This window comes from Artibeus jamaicensis, unplaced genomic scaffold (genome assembly GCF_021234435.1).
Source record: "Artibeus jamaicensis isolate MK-2021 breed Jamaican fruit bat unplaced genomic scaffold, CSHL_Jam_final contig_387, whole genome shotgun sequence".
Taxonomy (NCBI): domain Eukaryota; kingdom Metazoa; phylum Chordata; class Mammalia; order Chiroptera; family Phyllostomidae; genus Artibeus; species Artibeus jamaicensis.
Window position 1 is genome coordinate 3,351,198 of NW_026521812.1, and position 21,254 is coordinate 3,372,451.

The following is a 21,254-nucleotide window of genomic DNA, read 5'->3' on the forward strand; positions in this document are numbered from 1 at the left end:
ATTGTAAAGCTGCTATAAAAAGTCCTTTCATTTATACCAAATACCTCTTCATAAATCAGCGATAAGCATCTTCATTTATCCCTTGGTACTATAAGAGCAATTAGTTTAGTAGGCATATAGTGCTATGATTGCCATTTTCTCTCTGACTCATCTGAACAAAATATACAGAATTAAGCACAAAGAAGCAAATGGATGTACTGAAAACAAAGAGTGAATTTGGTGGGGTCATACGCAGGGTCTGAGACCATTTCCTGTCTCATAGGAAGCATTTTCAGCATGACTTGTCATCTCTACTGTCTAGCCTGGTGTCTCCTAACTTCCTGGAATAAAACCAAACTAAGCAAAACAATAAAAATGACATGTTTGTGTGTGCTTTGGAATTCCAAACTCTTATTACTGGAATGCTAAATCTTTCAACCCTACCGGCTTTTGTGCGTCTCAAAATTTACAGCATTTTTTATGGTTTGTTTTTTTTAGTGTAATGCATATATATATGCCATTAATATAACAATTTATTTTAAATGTTATTCTGAAATTCTGCTAATACTTGCATAAGAGAAAACTACTGGCTTCTTCTGAAATTAACTTTTGTTTTTACTTCTGTAAATAGCTTTAACAAAACACATTCTCCCTTGCATACCAATGGAGCTTTGAATGTAGGCAAATGATAGGGAAGTAAGATAAAAACAATCCTTAGTTTATTCTCTAAATTTATCATTCTTGCCCTCTACATGTACTTGTTGGTCCAACAGTTTCCAAATCTGATACATGAGTTTTCACTTTGCCTTTATAAGAAATGATCCATATAGAGATGGAACTATATTTTATCAGCATTAACACTACCAGCAGCTTCACTATCACCACTTTTCAATTTGCAGAAAATCCAGCCTTATCTGCCAAGTTGGCGAGGTGTCAAAAGTGTATGGACTGTTTCAATGAGAAGAATTTGTTCAGTTGTAGATGAGTTTGAAGGACTCATGTCAGGTCTGGTCTGTAAGAGCTTCTATGTTATATAATCATCCATACTGCACAGATTAATAGAATGGTCTAGGTACAGAAGCCTGAAAAAAATCAACAAAAAACTCTGTTTTTCAATCCAAGTCAAGAGTTCCACTTTGAGATTCATGCAGCAACAAGTGAGGGCGCCTGGAGCACTGGGAGGCACAGTGGATGCAGGTTGGGGTCAGGTGAGTTTGCGTGGGATGGAGAGAGGTTCAGTTGGGGAATAGTCTCATTTCTAGTTTAAAAATATTAAAGCAAACTCAGGTTATGGAAGCAAAGGCAAAGGTTTCATAAAATTTTAGGATAAAAATATTTTATTTTCTATTTGGTGCAAGTATTCGCAGAGAGTACGAGGACATATTAATTTAGTCAAGGAGAAAAATTTCAGATTTACCTAATCCAGTTCATTCATTACACTGGCCAGGAAATAAAAGTAATTGATCGAGCCACTGGAATCCAGATTTTCTGACTGCCAGGCCTGTGCTCTGATTCATAGCTCTGTGAGGAAAAAGGAAACGCAGAATTAACATCTATTGAATTCCATCCGTGGGCCAGACAGGGTGAGAGCTGCAGGCACCGCCATCGTCACAGCACTGGTGAAGGGCTAGGCTCCCAGTCACACTTCCTCAGTGGGAAGTTGGGTCCACCTCTTGTTTACCTGTATGACCTCGGGCAGGTCACTTAAGTTCCCTGATTACTAGTCTCTTCATGTATATAGTGATGATCATCAATGACCCTTTCTCACTGCCAAAGATGAATTGAAATAATCCTTGCAAAAGACCTAACCGTACTTGGCACCTAAAGATTGGCTCAAGAAATACTGAATGAAGAATAAGAGAGGGGAAAAACTTTGCATGTCATCGGGGAGGATGAAGTGGGAATGAATTTTGTACCTATTTTACAAATGAGAAAAATTAGGGTTCAGTAAAATTTAGCATTTGCCAACAAGTTACCAAATCAGAATGTGAAGTTACATCTGTCTGAACCCCAAGTTCAGGTTGCGTCTGCTCCACCACCGTGCCTTCCTGTTAGAGGAGCAGGAGGTGGGAAGCACATAGAGACCCTCCATCCACTTAGCGAGCTAGCTGCTGTGCTCATGCTGAGTTCTGAAAGCCTTCTGGCAGCTGCCTGGCAATTCTAAGATTCTGTGAAGCTCTGAACAGGGTGGCAGAAGCCAATGAGAATATTCAGGTGATAGTGCAAAGAGACTTCCCTCTACGTTGAAGTCTGGTATGCAAACTTGACTCCCGTGAGCTGATTACCAGTTTGTTCTCAAGGACAGGTGCTGTGTCCTCTCTTTTTGCAGAACCGACTCACCTCATGCCCAGCACTGTAAGAGCTCACTCCGTGTAAGGTCTGCCAGCCACACGACCTTGGGCGAATCACCTATGTCTTCACGTCCAGATTAGGACAGATCCTCAGGCCACAGCCTTGACCAACTAATGCAGATTCTTGCAGAGTGAGACCCTGAAAGATCTATTATTTACATAAACTTTTTAGTGAAGTAAAGCTTACATCAGAAAAAAAAGTACAAATTGTGTCAGTGTGTAGTTCAGTTAGTCTTCACCAAATGAACACTGTCTCTGATCTGGTAATGGAGCAATCCAGTTCAGAAGACACTTCTTGAGGCCCACCACTCTCCCGAGATGGCCACATATTCTGACTCCTAACATCCTAGCTTACATTTGCTAATTTTGCGATTTATGTAAATGGAACCACTCAAAGTGTGCTCTTTGCATCTGGCTTCTCTTACTCCACCGTATATTTGTGAAATTCGTCTGTGTTAGTGCATGTAGTCATCGTTTATTCATTTTCCTTGCTATATGGCAGGAAGTTCACTCCCTATTTTGCAAGTAGACATTACTGGAGCACCACCAGGCTAATTTGTTGCTGTGTTGTCTACAGCAATTTCGTGCTCCTATGGCAGAGTTTAGTCACAACAGACACTGTATAGCTGCCAAAGCTGAAAATGTTTACTGTCTGGCACTTTAAGAAAAAAGTTGCTTGATCCCTGCTCTACAGCATCCAATCACAAGTATACTAACATTTCATTTGTTCTACTATCAATGGACATTTGGGTTGTTTCAAGGCTTACATTGTTCCAAGTAGTGCAGCTGTGAATGTTCTGGTACGTGTCTTTTGGTGGCATATGTACACATTTTTATTAAATATATGGCATATATACAGACATATATATTTTAATATCAGACTGATTCTAATGCACACACAGGCTTGGAAACTTTTACTTTACAGATGTTGAAAGAATTTAAGTCCAATTTTTTAAAACTTTCTTGCCCAAGGTCATGATAAAACTAACTGACAGAGCTGAAATTGACAACCCAAACCTGTTTCTTGAAACAGTTCTGTTTTTCCACGGAAGCTCCTGCCGTCACTATCTTTATAACATGAAATAAAAGGACCTTTACTTTTCCAAGATCTTTCATAAATATGACTCTTTTATACCATATCTGGTTGTAGATTTTCAAGAACAGGAAACTCACTGCTTTAATAGAATTTTCTAGAAGGAAAGGATTATATGAATCACTTAATTCAATCCTTCATTTTATAAATTAGTAAATTGGGTTATAGAGATACTAATAATTTGCCCAATATAGGCATTTTGGGTCTGGACTTTTATTATGTAGTACAAAATGATTTTGAACTTGCTATTTTGTCTTTGTATTTGATACTATTTTACTCAATTAACTTACAAAAGTACTACCTACACATTTTAAGTATTACAGAAGTACTTAAGTAAAACAAATTCTTTCTCCTTCCCCTTTCAGCTGTGTACTGTGTAGCCTCTCCCATATACATAAATAGCATGAGCTCTTCCTCACATGGATGAGAAAGAAATATAACTTCATTTCTCTTTAACTCAAATTCACTTCTGGTTTGAGTTTCCATTCACATTTGTTAGGTGGCCACTCAATCTGAGTTAATTTGAACTACCCCCCTTTTCCTGCAGCTGTGCCTAGATGTCAGGTGGCAGGGCAGGGGGATTATGTAGTACCCGGAAACTGAGTGGGAGGTGGAGTCTGGACAGCATCTGATTCTTGGTAACCATGGTGACACTGAGACAGCTTTCACTCCATCTGGGCCTTCGCCACTGGTCCTCACAGAGGCGCTGGCCCTTGCTGTCAGACCCTGTCAGGTGTGGTGGATTCTGTGCCAACCACGAGCCTTGCGATCTCTGCCAGGCTGCCTGAGGTCCTACCTGCCCTGCTCACGATAGCCATTGCTGTTGCGGGCTCTTGCCAGCTTCCCTGGCTACTACCTGGAAACGGAGGCCCAGCTTCCCTCTGGTCTTAGACCCAACCCCCTAACCAGAGCCTTCCACCTTCCCAGGCTTTATCTGTGACATTGGACATAAGGCCCCTGTCTTCTAAGCCTACCTCACACACTTGCTGCTTCCTTCCAATAACCTCTCAGCCTCTCCAAGCTGGAAGCGTCTCTCTCCAATCTTTAATAAGCATCCTTATGTTAAGTGTACAGATTTGCATTTTTATTTCTGCCACATATCTTTTCCAGTCAGGCAGTGGGGAATCTTCTCAAACCCTCAATCATCTGCAGGTTTGACCTTTCAGAAACCATTTACGGGGATGATTCTTTTGACTGTATCTCCCTGCTGACGAGAAGACCAAAGTAGCCAGGGGGCAAGTTGGGTTCGGAGGTAAAAGCTGAACTACTGGAAGGAAAAAAATAGTTAATATCTCAAATTATTATCCTACCACAAAATAGGCATATCTATAGGGCAAGCATTTAGTTTTGCTTTTATTCCAAAATTGGAATGATGTAATACATGAAACTATAACTTGCACTTTTTCACTTACTCCATGTTGGAAAATACATTCATACAGATATACCTCATTATTTTTAATGGCTTCATAGTACAGTTAGTTTAATTATTTTCCTTCTCAATTGATATCTAGGTTGCTTTTATTATTGCCAATAATAATGATAATAACCAATTTATTATGGTCTTAAAATGTACAAGACAATGTTCTAAACACTTGACATGCACCGAATCTTCATAAAAATGTCATGAGCTAGGACTTGCTGTTTTCACACAGCTGAGACAATTGAGGCACGTAGAGATGAAATAACTTGCTCAAGGTCACAGTAAGTTTTGGATTTGAATCCTAACCAGTCTCTGTCCATAGAGGCCACGCTTTTACCCAGCTCACGGCTCTCTCTCCTCCCTTTAGTAACTGTACTTCAGCACATGCTTACCTACTTTATTTTTATTCCTGTCAAATAACCGCCCCGAACTGAGGTTGTAGGTAAAGCTCTTGTGCATTTTTTTTTTTTAGTTTAACAAATGCAGACAGATTACTTTTGGACTGAAACGATTTGCAGAACCATCCCTGCCTCCAGGAGTGACGATTACCCCAAAGCCTTCCCACCACCGGACGCCAGGACTTGTCCGAAGTCCCGTCGTGCTGGTGGGAACGCTGCCCTTGCACCCAGATGACGTTCAGATGCTTCCATGTTCACTTCCCCGACTACTAACAGAAACGTCAAACATCTTGTCTTACGTTTACTGGCCCTTTGCTTTCCTCTGCTGTGAATTGCCTGATCACATATGCCATTTTCTAACTAATTTACAAGAGCTCCTTGTATATTACAGATATGAAGCCATTGTATTATATGAGTTATAAATATTTTCTCTTAGAAGATCATTTGTTAGCTACTATATACTACATAGAAGTTATGAGTGTTTATTGAATCTACTCTTTCCATTTTTCTGTATAAACTAGCAACATAGAACTATATAGTATGAATAGCATTTTAAAAATATATAATCATTTATTTACCTTAAGTTTCTTACTTTGCTAAAGAAGGCTTTCTTCATTCCATACTGTACAAATGTTCTCCTAATTTTTCTTCTAATGTATTTATAGTTTTATTTGCTTTATATGCAGTTGTTTAATTTATCTGGAATACAATTTTAGATGTGTTATAAAATAGAAGTTGCCATTATTTTCATGCTTATGTGTAGCCAGTTATCTCAGTTTGATTTATAATATACAGTCTGAAACATATGTACAGCCATCTAGCTGTTTACACGGTGGCTACTTTCTGAGACCGGCAGGGGTGCCTGAAACCATGAGCGGTACCAAATCCTGTCTATACTATGTTTTAGCTATACAAGCACACCTAAAATAAAGTTTCTAAATTGGGCACATAAGAAATGAACAAAAACAATAATAAAATGGGATAATTATAATGATATTCTGTAATGAAAACCGAGAATGTGGTCTCTCTCTCTCAAAAGCATCTTATTGTACTGTACTCACCCTTCTTCTTGTGATGATGCGAGATGGTAAAATGGCTTGTGTAATGAGAAGAAGTGAGACGTTATTACGCAAAATACGGGCTCCCTGATCACCAGCACCGCTATGCCATGGCCGTGACTCTGAGAACCGAGAGTGCTGCTAAGGGGCTGACGGTGGGGGGTGCGGGCAGTGGTGACCGTGGGCAGAGGGATGGTTCACGTCCTTGGGCAGGAAGGAGGGGGTGGTGTGAGAGCTCGTCATGCTGCTCAGAAAAACAGCAATTTAAAACCTGTGAACTATTTATCTGGAATTTCTCACTTAATATTTTTAGTTTTGCAGCTCACAGAGGATAACTGAAACTGCACAAAGTAAAACCATGGATAAGGGGGAGCTACTGTCTAGTGACTATTATGTATCTTTTTCCATTGACTTCTACTCCTAGACACACTGGAATCTACTTTGGGACTAAACTTTCCCATCTATCCATCTGTTACAATACCAGTACCATTCTGCTTTGATTATAGTAGCTTTGTTGTGAGTTTTAATATTTGTTAAATGAAGTAATTTCCTCATTTCTCAAATACAACTGTAACGTGCATTAGATACATTTCTTCTCTAGATATTTAACAATCTCTATAGGCCAAGATGCTACTTTCTTACAAATTAGTTTTCTCATAAATGAGAAATGAGAAAACTAATTAGACAAATTAGTTTTAGGCAACTAAAAAAAGGCAAATGAAAAAAGTCTTTATGTTTGAAAAGTCACATGATTTGACATCCTTCAAACTTTGTCAAATAATGCTATCAATAAATTGACCTTGAATTTAAATTAGAACTAGAATTTTTTCAGCTCTAGACATTGCTTGAAGTCTAGACAATAGGAAGATTAGCAAATGGGGGGGGGAAACCTTGTGAATGTCATGAGTGATAAATATCATTATCTTGTCTGAATAAGAACAATTGAGTTTAGCAATAATCTAATGAGAAGTTAAATACTTATTCTTTTTCAAAAAAAAGATTTTATTTATTTATCTCTACAGGAGAAGGGAAGGGAGATAGGGAGAGAAACATAAACGTATGGTTGCCTCTCGTGCATCCCCTGCTGGAAACTGGCCTGCAATCCAGGCATGTGCCCTGACTGGCAATCGAACCATGATCCTTTGGTTCACAGGCTCGTGCTCAACCCACTGGGCTGTACCAGTCAGGGCTAATACTTATTACTCTTGTAGGGCAATGGATCTTTGGTGTCTCCCCTGCCCCATCTTTACCACTAATTTGCATCCAGCTTTAATTTTAAAAGATATAAAGATATAGAAAGCATCACATGTTTTTTTTTTAAGATTTCATTTATTTATCTTTAGAAGGGAAGGGAAGGAGAGAGGGAGAGAGATATCAATGTATGATTGCCTCCATGTGTCCCCTGCTGGGAACTGGCCTGAAACCCAGGCATGTGCCCTGACTGAGAATCGAACCGTGGTTGCTTGGTTCCCATGCCCGCGCTCAATCCACTGAGCTACACCAGCCAGGAAACATGGTTTTTATTTTTAAGCTTTATTATAGACATGAGAGAGCTGAAACTTATTTTCTCCATGCCAAGATTTTAACTAATTTTCCACTAAATTCCATAGATGGGTTGGCTCTTATGACTTTTGACTAGACTATCCTTTTTGTACATGTAGCTATATGAACATATTTCTCTAGACATAGTATCTATCCATGTTCAAGTAATCCAAGTAGAACCGTTCCGTGCACAGTATATTACTAATGTGTCATCTGGAATTGCCGTGACAATGATTCATGTGTTGTAATACCCATCGCTACTTCCTAAAACTTTGAAAAACTTTTTATTTGGAGAAGCATTCTGTCTTACTATTCACTACAGTGGATCTCTGCCCTCATTTCCTTTGTATGTATTCTGGGTGGGTTTTTGCAAGACAACGAGAATCTATTTTGGTCGGGGACGCTGTTCTCTTCCTCCAGGAGGAAGTGAGAGGCTGTGCTTTGTCTCCAGCTCCAAAGCTGTTAGATCAGACAGGGAACTCTGTCAGCCAGGCTCCAGGAAGGCTTCTCCCTTCTGATGGAACAACTAAACAATTGCTGCCATTTACAATGGGCCAAGTGGGGAACTATTCTTAGAACAATAAGAAAAGGGAAAGTCGGCCACCAGGCAGGAAAGAAGGCTTGCAAGCAATGTCTTACTCAGAGAATGTGAATGTCTTTTCAATGTAAACAGCTTACCATAGCACTTCTCCAAATAACAATACCGCGAGCGCTCGCCCTGCGCCAGACACTTGACAGCACTATTATCTCTAATCCCATAACCCTGGCACCAGATAATGAACAGCGTTATCCTAATTTGAGATAGGAAGAAACTGGAGCCAGAGAGATTGTAATAACCTCTCCATAGCTGGTTAATGTGGAATTCAAACACAAACTTGTGTAATACACTTTTTATGTTAGATATGCCCCTGTTCTTATCTACCTCTTTTGAAATTAAAAAATAGATGAAAAATGTATCGTGCTTAGTGAGTGAGTCTGTAATCTCCCTACAAAAAGTGCAAGGCTGTGCTCAAAGCTTCGTTCATTGTGTGAAATGTGTACTTTTGCTTTCGAGTGTCCCTGAGTACACAGAGATGGTGGGAGGGTGAAGAAAACCTGTTAACTGCCTGGTGTGACAGCACAATGGCCCCCTTTGTCACATACATGATTATTCCCCCTCGGCCACTCTCAAACTCTTCAAATGATGCATAGGATGAGCCCGTATTCTCCTTATAGGAACTTCAAATTTTGGATGCAAGTGTGTAGATTGAAGCTCTAAATTAACAACCACCACCATCCTAATTTCCAACAGAATTATCAGGTTATCTATTGCACAGGTGCATCTGAAAAATAATCACCTATGGTTAAATACTTGGTCATCTTTCTATTAAAGCTTTAACATTGTTATTGAATGCTAACAATGCTAACGTTGTCCTATTAAATGTTAGGACAACGAAGCAATTCTTTACCCTAATTACACGTGATTTATAACAGGTAAGAGGAGAAAATAATGGACCTGAAAGTAAGATCCCATTGGATTGTTTTATATAATAATACACAGGAGCAAGTCAGTAATTGACTTAAGGGTTATAATGGACCATGAAAAGATACTTGTTTTTTAGTTGCTTCAAGTATAATAACAGAAATAATGGTATAGTTTTTTGCTAACTCTTTCTTAGGTGCCACTGGGCCCAAACTGGGCCTACTGTAAGACCTAGGAGGCCGAAGGGGCTGTTTGTGTGGTGTTCCCTGATGTTCTCCTCTCACTGCCCGGCACCATACCCCCATTCAACATTCCTTTGTCCTCAACTTGCACACTGGCCTGCCATCAGTTACAGGAAGATCCGCCATGTAGAGGGCAAGGGAAGCTCATTATCCTATGAGTTCTTGCTGCTAACACTTCCATGGACTGGTGAGTCATTCATTAGCTATCATCACAGAAAACAGGGTTCTGGGCAAATAAGTCAGAGAGAGGGAAGAGTTTTGCTGTAAAGTGAAATTAGGATGGTGGGCGTGGGGTGGCTGGCATCTGGAATCTGTTCAGGGCATTGAACACCAGGAGGAGGATGGAGTGGGATGAAGGAAGAATAATAAGAAAGCAAGCAATGATTCCCCAAAGAGCAGGTAGAGGGCTTCCGTGTCCTTTCTCTTAAGTCCCCTGAAGCCTCCCTTTGTTAAAATGACCAGTCCACAAGACACACTAGACCTTAGCATGGCTGCCCTGCCTATAGTTGTCTTCAGCAAGAAAAGTCCTCAGCACCCGCTGGGGAAGTTATGCTAGGAAGCTCCTTAAGCACAAGTGGCTGTGTTTTGCTCCATACCACGACTTACCCACAGATAACTGGACCAGGGTGCATGCCTAACCTTTTTTGCCCCTTTGAAACTTTGAGTTGCTTACAGTTAGAGAACTCTCATTTATCTGATTTATCTCTGTGTTCCAAACACAGAGCTCAGAGACAGGACACAGAAAGTGCTCAGTGAATGTCTGCTGCATGAACAAATTAATAAAATCCCTGGAAAGAAAGGAATTTCAAGTATATGCAGAAATATCCAGGAAGAAAGGCATTTTGAGCGTTCTCAATTTTTTCATATTTTCCACTTTTTATTTCTTCTCCTTAATTTTTATTTCCCTGTAGTAAAAAGCAGCAGTTCTCAAAGTATGATCCACAGGGTCCTGAAAGTCACCAATATTCTATCAGAAGGTCCATGAGGTCAAATTTATTTTCATGTATTAAGACTTTCTTTTTTCTCTGGCATTTGCTGGTGTTGGTGCAAAGGCAATGGTGGGCAATGCTTTGCTGAGGCAAAGCTGTGGCAACAAACTCTACAAGGAGTCATTGCATCATCCACTCATTGCCTTCCACTCATATTTAAAACAGGGAGAGAAAGCTAGTTTTATTTGAGAATGTCCTAGGTGAAGCAATTAACATGATCTATTTTGTGAAGTCTTAACCCTTGCGAACAGTGTTCTGTGTGAAGCGGTAGGAGTGTACAGACATCACCAACGCTGCCCCCTAATGTGAGTGTCCCAGGAGCATCGCTTGTGGGATGAGCTGTGAGCTGGATTTGCCACTTTTTAAATGGCACGTTATTTTCACTTAAAAGAACAACTGACAGACACCTGTGGTTCTTCAGACTTCTGTATTTGATAGATATCTTCTTGAAAATAAACAAAGTGTGTCTGTCATTTAAAAAAAAAGACCTGGCACTGTGTGTTGTGAATGATAAAATCTGAAATTTCAAATGAAGAATCAGAATTTTGGAAAATCTGGAGCCGTTTTTGAGTTTGACAGGTTTTCAAAATTTGAACACATTTGTTTTGTTCTAATGAAGTTGGTGACACTATCAAGAGATGTGATTTTTTTGATACCGTATAATGGCATGTGTCGACACTTAGAAGATCTACGTATCTTGTTGAACCAAATTTCTCAATGACCAATATTTAACATTACAAAGCCATGACTAAAGTATTCATTTAAAGTGCAAGATAGATCAATACATTTTTCTAGGCAAGTGAACTTTAAGATAACCAATTACACAATTTTCAGCGATATTATTTTAAAATTTGTATTCCAACCAATCTTTAGGAAACTACCGCTAGTCGAGTTTTGGTATAGTATAAAAGAAGTGTATCTATAATTACCTTAAAAGGCTATTAAAATATTCTTCCCTTTTCCAAAAATATATGTCTGTAAAAGTCAGGATTTTCTTGATATACTTCAACCAAATCAACATAATGAAACAAATCGAACGCAAATACAGATATGAAAATTCAGCTATTTTCTGTTAAGCCAGAATTAAAGATATTTGCAAATATATAAAATAAATCTATGCTATTCCATAATTATTTCCTTTACAAAAAATGTTACTTTTCAGAGAATATGTTATTTTTGTTAACAGGTAATTAGTTTATTATTATTTTAAATACATTAATAAATATTTTACAAGTGTTTTTGCTTTTAATATCTAATATAGTAAATAACAGTTGACATAATCTACAAAATCCACAGTAAACACAAGCTCTTTGAGTTTCTCAATGATTTTTAGAAGCATAAATGTAGCCTGAGAGCAAAAGATGAACTACTGCTTTTATTCTTGTTTCTCCTTGAAAAAGGTAGACAGCTCATTTTCATTGCAAAAAAAATATTAGAGAAAATTCAGAAATTCTCAAAGGAAACTTTTGTTTTAGAGTTGAAACCAAAGTTCCAAGTTACAGGTATAAAAAGTAAAATAGACAGAGTCCCCCATATCCAAAATACTTTCTGGAATACTGATATGTTAACTAGGGGGCTAACACAGCAGGTGGATGTAAAGTCAGCTATTAGGTTATATTTAAACTAAGAGAAGAATTGCCTAAACAGGTTTAACCATTAAAGTGCAAAATAAGTCATCTAATTTGAATCAAGTGAAAGACTTTCACAAATTTTAAATACATGTATTCTTAAAAAGCCATATGAGTCATATCTTGGAAGAGGCATCAATAACATTTATATTCTCCACTCTTTTTTCTCTTTGCTCCCCTTTTATTCTTTTAACTTTCACATGCTATCAAATTAAAGGTATTTAATATATTGTTTTATTTGTTAAATATGTTCTATCATTCAGTATTTTATTTAAAAAACATGTAAAAAGGCAATTTATTTGAATCCTCCTTTTTAATAAAAAACCACCAAAATAAAATACACTATTTTTTAAATTTATTTTTCTATGGTTTGATAATTTTTTAGAAAAACACAATCCATTTACCTGGAATGCCAACATTAAAGCAAAGGTATTCCTTAATGGCTTTGATTTGCATTTTCATCCATTAAAAATAATAGTTTTAAAAGTAGGTGACTAATGATCACTAAGTTTGGGAATAACTAGAAGAATGTTTGAGCTCAGGGCTTCCCAGATGGAGTAATTGTTAAACTCAGCAAAGGACAACTAAGCATTAACCTCATTTTCTAAATCCCTTTTCCCAGGAATTAATGCATGAATAATTTTTGTTTGGTAAAATCTAAATGGCTTAATACTCCCTAAAGCCTGCAGAGAAATTCACTTTCAGAGCTGCAAAATGGTTTATAAGCTTCATTAACAGTCAATTTTAAGTATAATTAAGTGCTTAGAATATTGTTAGAGAATATTGTCCAAGAATTACTTGTTGGTTAACCTCCTTTACCTGACTCAGAGAAGACATATCATAATTACTCACTAAGGAAATAAAATGTGGTGGGCAAGTATGTGGGTTCTTTGTCATCGTCAATGGATTATTTGGGAAAGAACATTTGAAAGGAAGCCCATGAGAAAATGCCGTTGCTGAGGGAGGCAGCGGGGCACAGATTGCTGATGACAGCATTTGGTCAAGAACACTGAAAATGAAAGACTAAAGTGAAGTACGTTTGCTTCCCTGAAGGCAGATGGGTACTTGCCTAGAGCTTCCTTAAGCAAGAAATCTGGGATCAGCGCCATATTCTCCACCCCCCTCATAACCTCCATTTCTTCTATTGTGGAGTTTTCCACAGGAAGCAAGCAAGATGCACCACAGAAGAAGGCTCAGGGGCACCCTTGGGTGGCTGAGGACTTGACCCCAATTAATCTGTGTGCTGCCCAAGGACCTAGATGGTGAGCCCATCCTAACCAAAGATGTCTTGCCTATTGAGGAATGCTGACCCGGAACACAGTGCAGGAAGCTCTTGCAGTGATTAGGGCCGCACACTGCATGCCCCTGGCACATCCTGCCCACGCTTCATCTTTTTTGGAACTGTCATCAGCCAACAGCTCTGTAAGGACTTTGGGGGAAACTGTGCCCTCCAACACTCTCTAAAAAGCTCCCTGGGTTGTGGAGAGCATTGCCTTCCACAGCACCAGCAGAATCCTGCTGTGCATCCCACTCATCCTCATCTGCAAACTCCTGGCATGATGTCAGGCCCCGTGGTTGTGGCCTACAGGCATCAACAGAGTCAGGACCACACTTGCTTGAGCTGCTCTCCTGGGTGCTTCAGTGCTGCTCCTCCCACGCCGAGCTCCGTTCTTCCCAGGCTCCTTAGGCCAGCTTGCCCGAGTCCTGACTCGCCCAGGCCCTCAGACTTTATTCTTCCAGGTGTGCATGAGTCAGGGCAGCTGGGATCTCTGGTTCTCAAAACACCTCCTCCCACACAACCCCTGCCACCCCCATCCCACCCCAAGACCACACCCCCAACTCTGCCACAGTGGATCTTGACCTCTGGCGCTCTCAGAGAAGCCACACACACGAAGTCTGATCTCTGGCCTCCAGCACACAAGGATTCAACCTTGTCCTCCCCTCAGGCTTAGTGTTTCTACACATGTCTAACACATGAAATTTCCCTCCCGCTCTGAGCTCTAGCTCTGCCTCAGCCTGCCTGGTGCCTTGGCCACACAGCCAAGCTGGCAGAGTCCCTGTAGTCAGTCCCTTCATGCCTATTTCCCAAATTTGCTGTAGCTTTTGTGTGTTTCCAGCTTCCAAGAAATCTCAGGTTTAGGACAAAAATTGCAACTAAGGGAAAGAAAGTAACAGAGAGCAAATCGTCTCAACAAATTTCCCCTGTGAATGATGGATGAGGGATTGCTGAAAGGAAGTTCTTACATCACCACGGACAAGTATTCTTATGGGAAGATGAGGAGGCTTGGTGATAGAGTGAGATAAATATTTACTGAAATCAGGATAAACCTGAACGGAAAGATCATCTTTTTTACCTGGCTCTTGCCATAGATGAGAAAATGGAGGACTGAAAATATTAACCGATTCGGCCAATATCACTCTGGTTAAAAAAAGAGTGAAATTGGAACCAGAATCTTGCTTCTTGTTTGAATAAGGTATTCTCTCCATTCACTCATTTAACAAGCACTCACTGAGTGTCTACTCTGTTATTACAATTTAACAATTCCTAGGAACATAATAGGTACTAGACAGATACAGAATAAATATGACAAAAGTAGCTGTTTCAAGGGACATTGATGTGATAAAAATAATATGTAAATATATGTTAAGTATTTAAAAATACGTCAAGATTACCTGTGTTTGTGCAGTAATAGGAGTATATGTAATAAATTTTCATGGGAATGCAGAAATAAGAACTAACAAGTTGGGCTATGATTCTCGAAGAAGATTTTCATTGGGTGATACAGAAATTAAGCTGGAAGACAAGGTAAGATTTAGATAAGTTGAAGGGAATAAGACGGGTTTTTAAGTGGGAGAAACTAAAGTTCCTCATTGGGGATTTAAAAGAGAACGTTGTATAGTTTGTGTGGGGGCAAATTATAGAAAGCATTGGGGAATAGCAAATCAAAAGTGTTCATTAGGCACTGGGGAGCCATTACTGGACAGTGGCATGAGGAAACAAGGCTTTAGGGGAACTGATCCAGTAATGCTAGATTGAGGGGCAGTAGGAATGGAGGAAGAGGGCGAGAACCCAGAACTGGGAACACAAGTCACTGGGACATTACAACAATCCTCAGTGATAGACGATTTTTGAGGAACATTAAGTATATAATTTCCAAGTACTTAGAATAATGTGATATCGGGATTAAAACATAACTGGTCACTCTCAGTCTGTTCTCTATTTCAGTGTCTTTGGTTATATTTTTCTTGTTTGTTTGTTCTGTTGTTTAGGTTCCTGTCAAAGGTGAGATCATATGGTATTTGTCTTTTACCGCCTGGCTTATTTCACTTAGCATAATGCTCTCCAGTTCCATCCATGCTGTCCCAAAAGGTAGAAGCTCCTTTTTTTCCTCTCTGCTGCATAGTATTCTATTGTGTAAATGTACCACAATTTTTTTATCCACTCATTTACCAATGGGACTTAGGTTGCTTCCAGCACTTGGCTATTGTAGATTGTGCTGCTATGAACATTGGGCAAAATATAACCAAAGACATTGAAATAGAGAACAGGCTGACAGTGACCAGAAGGAAGAGGGGAGGGAATTTCAGGGGAAAAGGGGAAAGGTTTACAGGAACAAGTATAAAGGACACATGGACCAAAACTAGGGCAGGGTGGAAAAAGGAGAAAGGTGGGGAGCACTGGGGGGTGGGCTGGGATGGGAGTAAAAGACAGAAAACTGTACTTGAACAATTAAAATAGATTAAAAAGAACATAGCTGTTGCCTTTTGTTCTGCAAATCTGCTGTAGCAAACAATTTAGATTGTGTGCTCCTTAGGACCATGAGGCTTTTATAAAACTAGATGAAGGTAATGCTCAAAAGTAATTTGTTTTCAGATTAGGCAAACCACGTACTCCCATACACAACTTCCTTTTTATGTATAATTTGTGGTAACACCTCTTCAGAGCTGGTACAAAATTAAACAAGACTAGTTTATGGTCACATAACTAAAAATTCTCCATGAGCATATTCTAGGTTAATAAGCATTTGTTACTCTATCAGGAGTTTAAAGATATAAAAAACATTAAAAATAATAGTAAGCAATATAAAAAGGAAATTCACTCTGAATTCCAATATTCCAATGCCAATTGCTTTTTCTTTTCCCATGTTCTTTTTTCCAGGCTTTGTTCATTTGTCTTTTTCATGATGGAGAAACTGTTTACTCAGAACAATAAATGTGGCAAAATAGGCTCTTTTGTGCCTAACATAACAGTCATTATCCTATTATGACTAAAGGAGAACTGCCGGTTAGTACATGGATAGCGGGCACTCTGGAGTGGGTGAACAAGGGGTTCCTTTGCCTCTGAGCTCTTCAGAGTAAAAATCATGCTCTGTGGCGTCTCCTGCAGAAAGTTTAATTCAATCCAGCAAAGTGGTCTGCAGCTAACTGTCTTCTGCTCCAACCAGCTGACTAGATGACAAAGGGCAACAGCTGCAGGACTTCTTTGCGTGTGTGCTTATGGGGCTGTGTTTTAATCGCCAAGCTGGACACTAAATCTCTCTAGAGCGTTGAACATTAAGTAGCTTAGTATGTCTTATGGAAAATATAACCTATACCTCTGCATATGAAATTAAAAAAATTAAACCCTGGCTATTTATTACTAATATGTTTAAGATTTAGTCATCATTAATAGAAGGAAATGTTATAATATTTACCCCATTAATATTTAAGTGCAGTTACATACAGAGTCTAGTTATATGGGCTACATATAATGGTTCACTTACCACTGATCAAGTCATTATTCCCAGCAAACCAGACTTGCCTGCCCAGAGGCAATGTTCAAGGATGCCCTGCATTGACTCCAAGGTTTTTGGTTTGTTTATTTTAATAGCTTTTGTTATCAAACCCTGCACCTTAAAAGTTGTCCAAATCTACTAACAGAATGTAGCAAAAGCTCCATTGAAAGTATAAAAAAGGTCTGAATTTCCTATGAACTTCTGTATCTTGATTTACATAAATTTGCATATGCACCATAATATTTATCATGAGTTATAGAAGCTGAAACAAAATTAGGTAATATGGCTTTCAGCAATTGAATACATGCTGTAAAAATAAAGCCAAATTTTTAAAAAACCAAAAATTTAAAGATGCTTGATGTAATTCCACCCCAGCAAAAATCTAATACCATTGTATCTGCCATGAAGTTTCTTCCACTGCAAGAAATGACATCTGTGATACTTTTATAAAACTTAAATTTATTTTCATAGTTCTGGCTTTTATCCATTAACTATTCTATGGGATAATTATTTCGCAAGAGCCAAATCAAAAACTTTCCGTGCCAGAAGATATTGTTATAATAGTCATGATCTCCACTAAGGACTAAGGTGCTTGTTATTTTATGTAAAGTTTTATGAGGAAATCAGCATTTATATAAAAAATTTTGGACACAAATTAATTTTTCTTGCTCATTGCTTTTATAATTAAAAACTCTGACTCTGAAAATTGTTTCTCAGTAAATATTATAAATGGTAATAATGAAATACATTTATATTGAGGAATTTTCCACAAAGGCTGTCTCAGTTTATTCTCATAAAGTCTTATGTGGTAGCAATTGTTTTATTTTTTGATGGGTCAGAACATTGAAGGCCAGATAAATTTAAAGGTCTTTCAAACTCTTATTACGAGTTAATGAAAAAAACTCACAGTTTGAGTTAATGGCTGTTTTCCCATTGCATTACTCTCCCCATCGGCCCTGTATATCATGTGCTGATTGCAATGGGACAATGACTGAAAGTCCCGCAAAAGGATACTTTAAGATTGTTTCATTGCTTCAGCCAACATATTTTGTCATAGTCAAATGTGGTGATTTTTGTTCATGTGCTTACTCCCCATTGGGCCACCAGCAGATTTGCTTGGCACAGTTTTAAAGCTCTTGCTCGTAAGTAGAAACATGTGCCCTCTCTCGTCTCTTGTGTCCTCTCTCACTTCATCCAGTATCTTCCCTCTCACCCGGATACTGCCACGCTGAATAGGCTGACAATTATTTTTAAACTTTTTTCCATGAGACGGTATCTGTAACCAGCTGGGGGAGAGAATGTAATCCATCCTGCAGAAGTTAAACCATGGGTCATGTGAAGAGCTAAAGGTAGTAGGAAGAAGATATTTAATGCAGCTTTCCATGGAAATGTCAGACTCAATGTCATATATCTAGCGGCTCCAGATTTTAGAGTTGATAACGTTTGGGCTAGAACCAGTCACTGGAAACAGTTTGACTGAAAAATGTCCCCCAGATTAACAGAGAACAAAGAAATGAGAGGGATACAGCAAGAGAGAGTGGGGGCGGGGGGAGAGAAAGAGAGAGAGAGGGGAAAGATATGGACGACTGGAGAAGAATGAAGACAAGGGGGGAGGAGAGGGGGAAGAAAAAGAAGAGGAAAGGGGGAGAAGGTAACGGGGGGAAGAAGAGGAAAAGGAAGAGAGAAAAGAAAAAAGGGACAGAGATTTTTCTGTATGCATACTTCCTGTTCCTCAAAAAAGTCTGAACTAATTTAATTCATTTGGCCAGTAAAATGGCTTCAGTTGGAGAATCAGCAAATTTCATCTGGCCAGTGGCCTGAATTAACAAATTCGCATCAGAGGTTATTAATGGGTGAATAGTGGTGTGATCAAAGAACTAGACAAAAGTGTAGTATAGTCCTGTTGAAAAACAATAAAATTAATGTGAAAGAGCAATTTGGGTAACCGTCGAGTACCATCCAGTTGGGAGTAGCTGGTGCGCCCACGCTCAAGATTCTGCCCAGTGTAAGAAGGGAGTATCACACAACCCTGCTTCCCCGGCATCTTCCTCTCAGTAAGCACCACCACCGGCTGCTTAGGTCCAAGCCCAGGACCCATCAATGTTCTATACCTTCTTCTCTTAACACCAGCAAATGAGATAAGAAAAAGAAATCTCATTCTGACTAATTGGAAGGTGGGTGGGTATGCCGACTCAGTCCTCTCCATCTCTCTCTCTTCTTTCTTCACTGCAGCTGTCTTACTTTAGGCACTCATTATGTTCTACCAGTGTAATTACAACAGCAGCTTGCCTCGTCATTTCTACCCAATCTTGCTGTCCCAGCCTTTTCAAAACACAGATATGTTAAAGTTCTTTGCTTAAGAAGCTTAAAACCCTTGAACGACCTGCCTTTGCCTTAGGATAAAATTCAAAGAGCTTACCCAAGCATAGAGGAGATTTTATGAGTCAACCTCTGTTTAATTTTTCAGTCTTCATTTTTCATTCCTTCACCGGGGGAACTGGATCTGCCTATTGAACAAAATTACAGACAGTTCCAGAAAAGGCCAATCAGTCATGATGCCGTGTCTCTGCAGGGCCTGCCCCTGTGGGATCATCCTCCCCGTTATATCACCTGCTCTGCTTGGGGAGCCTCCTGTCTTTCGGGCAGTCTTGACCGTCCCAGCCTGCTTCCTGGTCCCTTAATCGGTTTCAGATATTGCTCTGGAGGCTCACTCCCATCTCGCACTGTACTTCCCTTTGCCCCTGATACGCATCGGAATTTGCTTACTATTCTGTGTCTACACAGGACTTTGAACCCCTTGTCGGCTGGCACCCAACACATTCCTGGCACAGATAAGTGTACAATACAATAAACTCTTGTTTAGTGATTTAAAGAATTAATCAAGCAACAAACAACATGGTAACCGGGAGAGTCCAGGAGAAAGGGGTATTAGCCTAGGCTTGACCCTTCACTGCTTCTCATTTCTCCTTTTCTTCCCGCAGTACTTTAATTTACTATATTTTATAGAGATACAATTTATGTGCAAATCCATTTTATCAGTGTTGTCCTTTATAATCAGTGCTTTCTGTGTCCTATTTAAGAAATCTTTGATTAACTCAATATCATACCCATTTTTCCTGTGCCTTCACCTATGAGTTTTAGTACTCTTATATTGAGATTTATGATCCTTTTTGAGTTTATTTTTGCTTATAGTCAGAGGAAACTTTACTGTTAATTTTTTTAGCCAGAGATATACAATTGTTTCAGCACATTTTGGTTAAAGAATATTCCTGCATTGAAACACCTTGCCACCTTTGTTGAAAATTAATTGACTGTATGTGTTGCACTATTTCTGGATGCTGTTCCATTGGCCTAATTGTACCCTCTATGCCATTTAACTTCAATACTATAGCTTTGTAGTAAATTTCGAAATTTGATAGTGTAAGTCCTCCAACTTCGCTTTTTATTTTCAAAATTATTACTGCTGCTCAGTGTCTCTGCTTCTCCTTGTAAATTTCAGAAGCACACTGTTCATTTCTTCAAGCAAGCTTATCAGGATTTTGACTGGCACTACAGTGAGTGCACAGATCAGTTCAGGGACAACTGTCATCTTCACAGTATTGAATCTTCTCACCCATTGGAATGTGTATTTCTCCACTTATTTAAGTTTGCTTTTATTCCTCTTAGCAAGAATTTGTAGTTTTCAGTATAGCAGTCTTACCCATATTTTAGTAAATTTATCCCCAAGTATTCTTATGCTATTATAAATGAAAGTTAAAATTTTTTCTTATAATTCACTGTTATTTTATAAAAAAATACAATTTATTTGCTTTATGGGCCTTATATTTTGTTTTCATGGTACAGTGTTTTTTAACTATTCACTTTCGGTCTATTTCTGTCTCTATATTTAAAGTGTTTCATTTATTGATAGAATAAAAGGTGGGCAAAAGTAGGTTTACAACTGTAATACAAATAAATAATACAATATTTAATAAATAGTAATACAAGAATAAACTGCATTTCGCACACTCACAACTATAAACCTACCCTTACCAACCCCTATATATTTGGGTCATGTTTTTTTCTTTTTTTGTCCATTTAAACTATATTTTTAATTGGAGTATTTAGACCATTAGTATATTTATTGATGTGCTTGTGGTTGGTTCTGCCATTTTATTATTTATTTTTTATTGGTCCTTTCCATATGCTGTTTTTCTCTTTTGCTTTCCTGATTCTCCCTAGGTATTTTTTAGAATTACATTTTTTGGCTTTTCAGCTGCACTTGTTTTGCATTATTTATGTTGATGGATGCTGAAAGGATTGAGAATAGATAGATAC

The 21,254-nt window shown here is 38.7% G+C and overlaps 1 long non-coding RNA gene across 2 annotated transcripts; it reads right to left on the reverse strand.

The window, feature by feature from the left end:
• Positions 1 to 793: 793 nt before the first annotated feature.
• LOC119039936 (uncharacterized) lies at positions 794 to 19,648 on the reverse strand. 2 transcript variants are annotated; one of them, XR_008391538.1, is made up of 4 exons: positions 19,548 to 19,648; positions 19,357 to 19,444; positions 1,397 to 1,500; positions 794 to 1,061 (listed from the first exon to the last, which is right to left on the reverse strand). It is a non-coding gene; the product is annotated as an uncharacterized LOC119039936 (long non-coding RNA). The 2 variants fall into 2 exon arrangements; XR_005080749.2 differs by lacking the exons at positions 794 to 1,061; positions 1,397 to 1,500 and adding an exon at positions 5,847 to 5,940.
• Between the last annotated feature and the right edge of the window lie 1,606 nt (positions 19,649 to 21,254).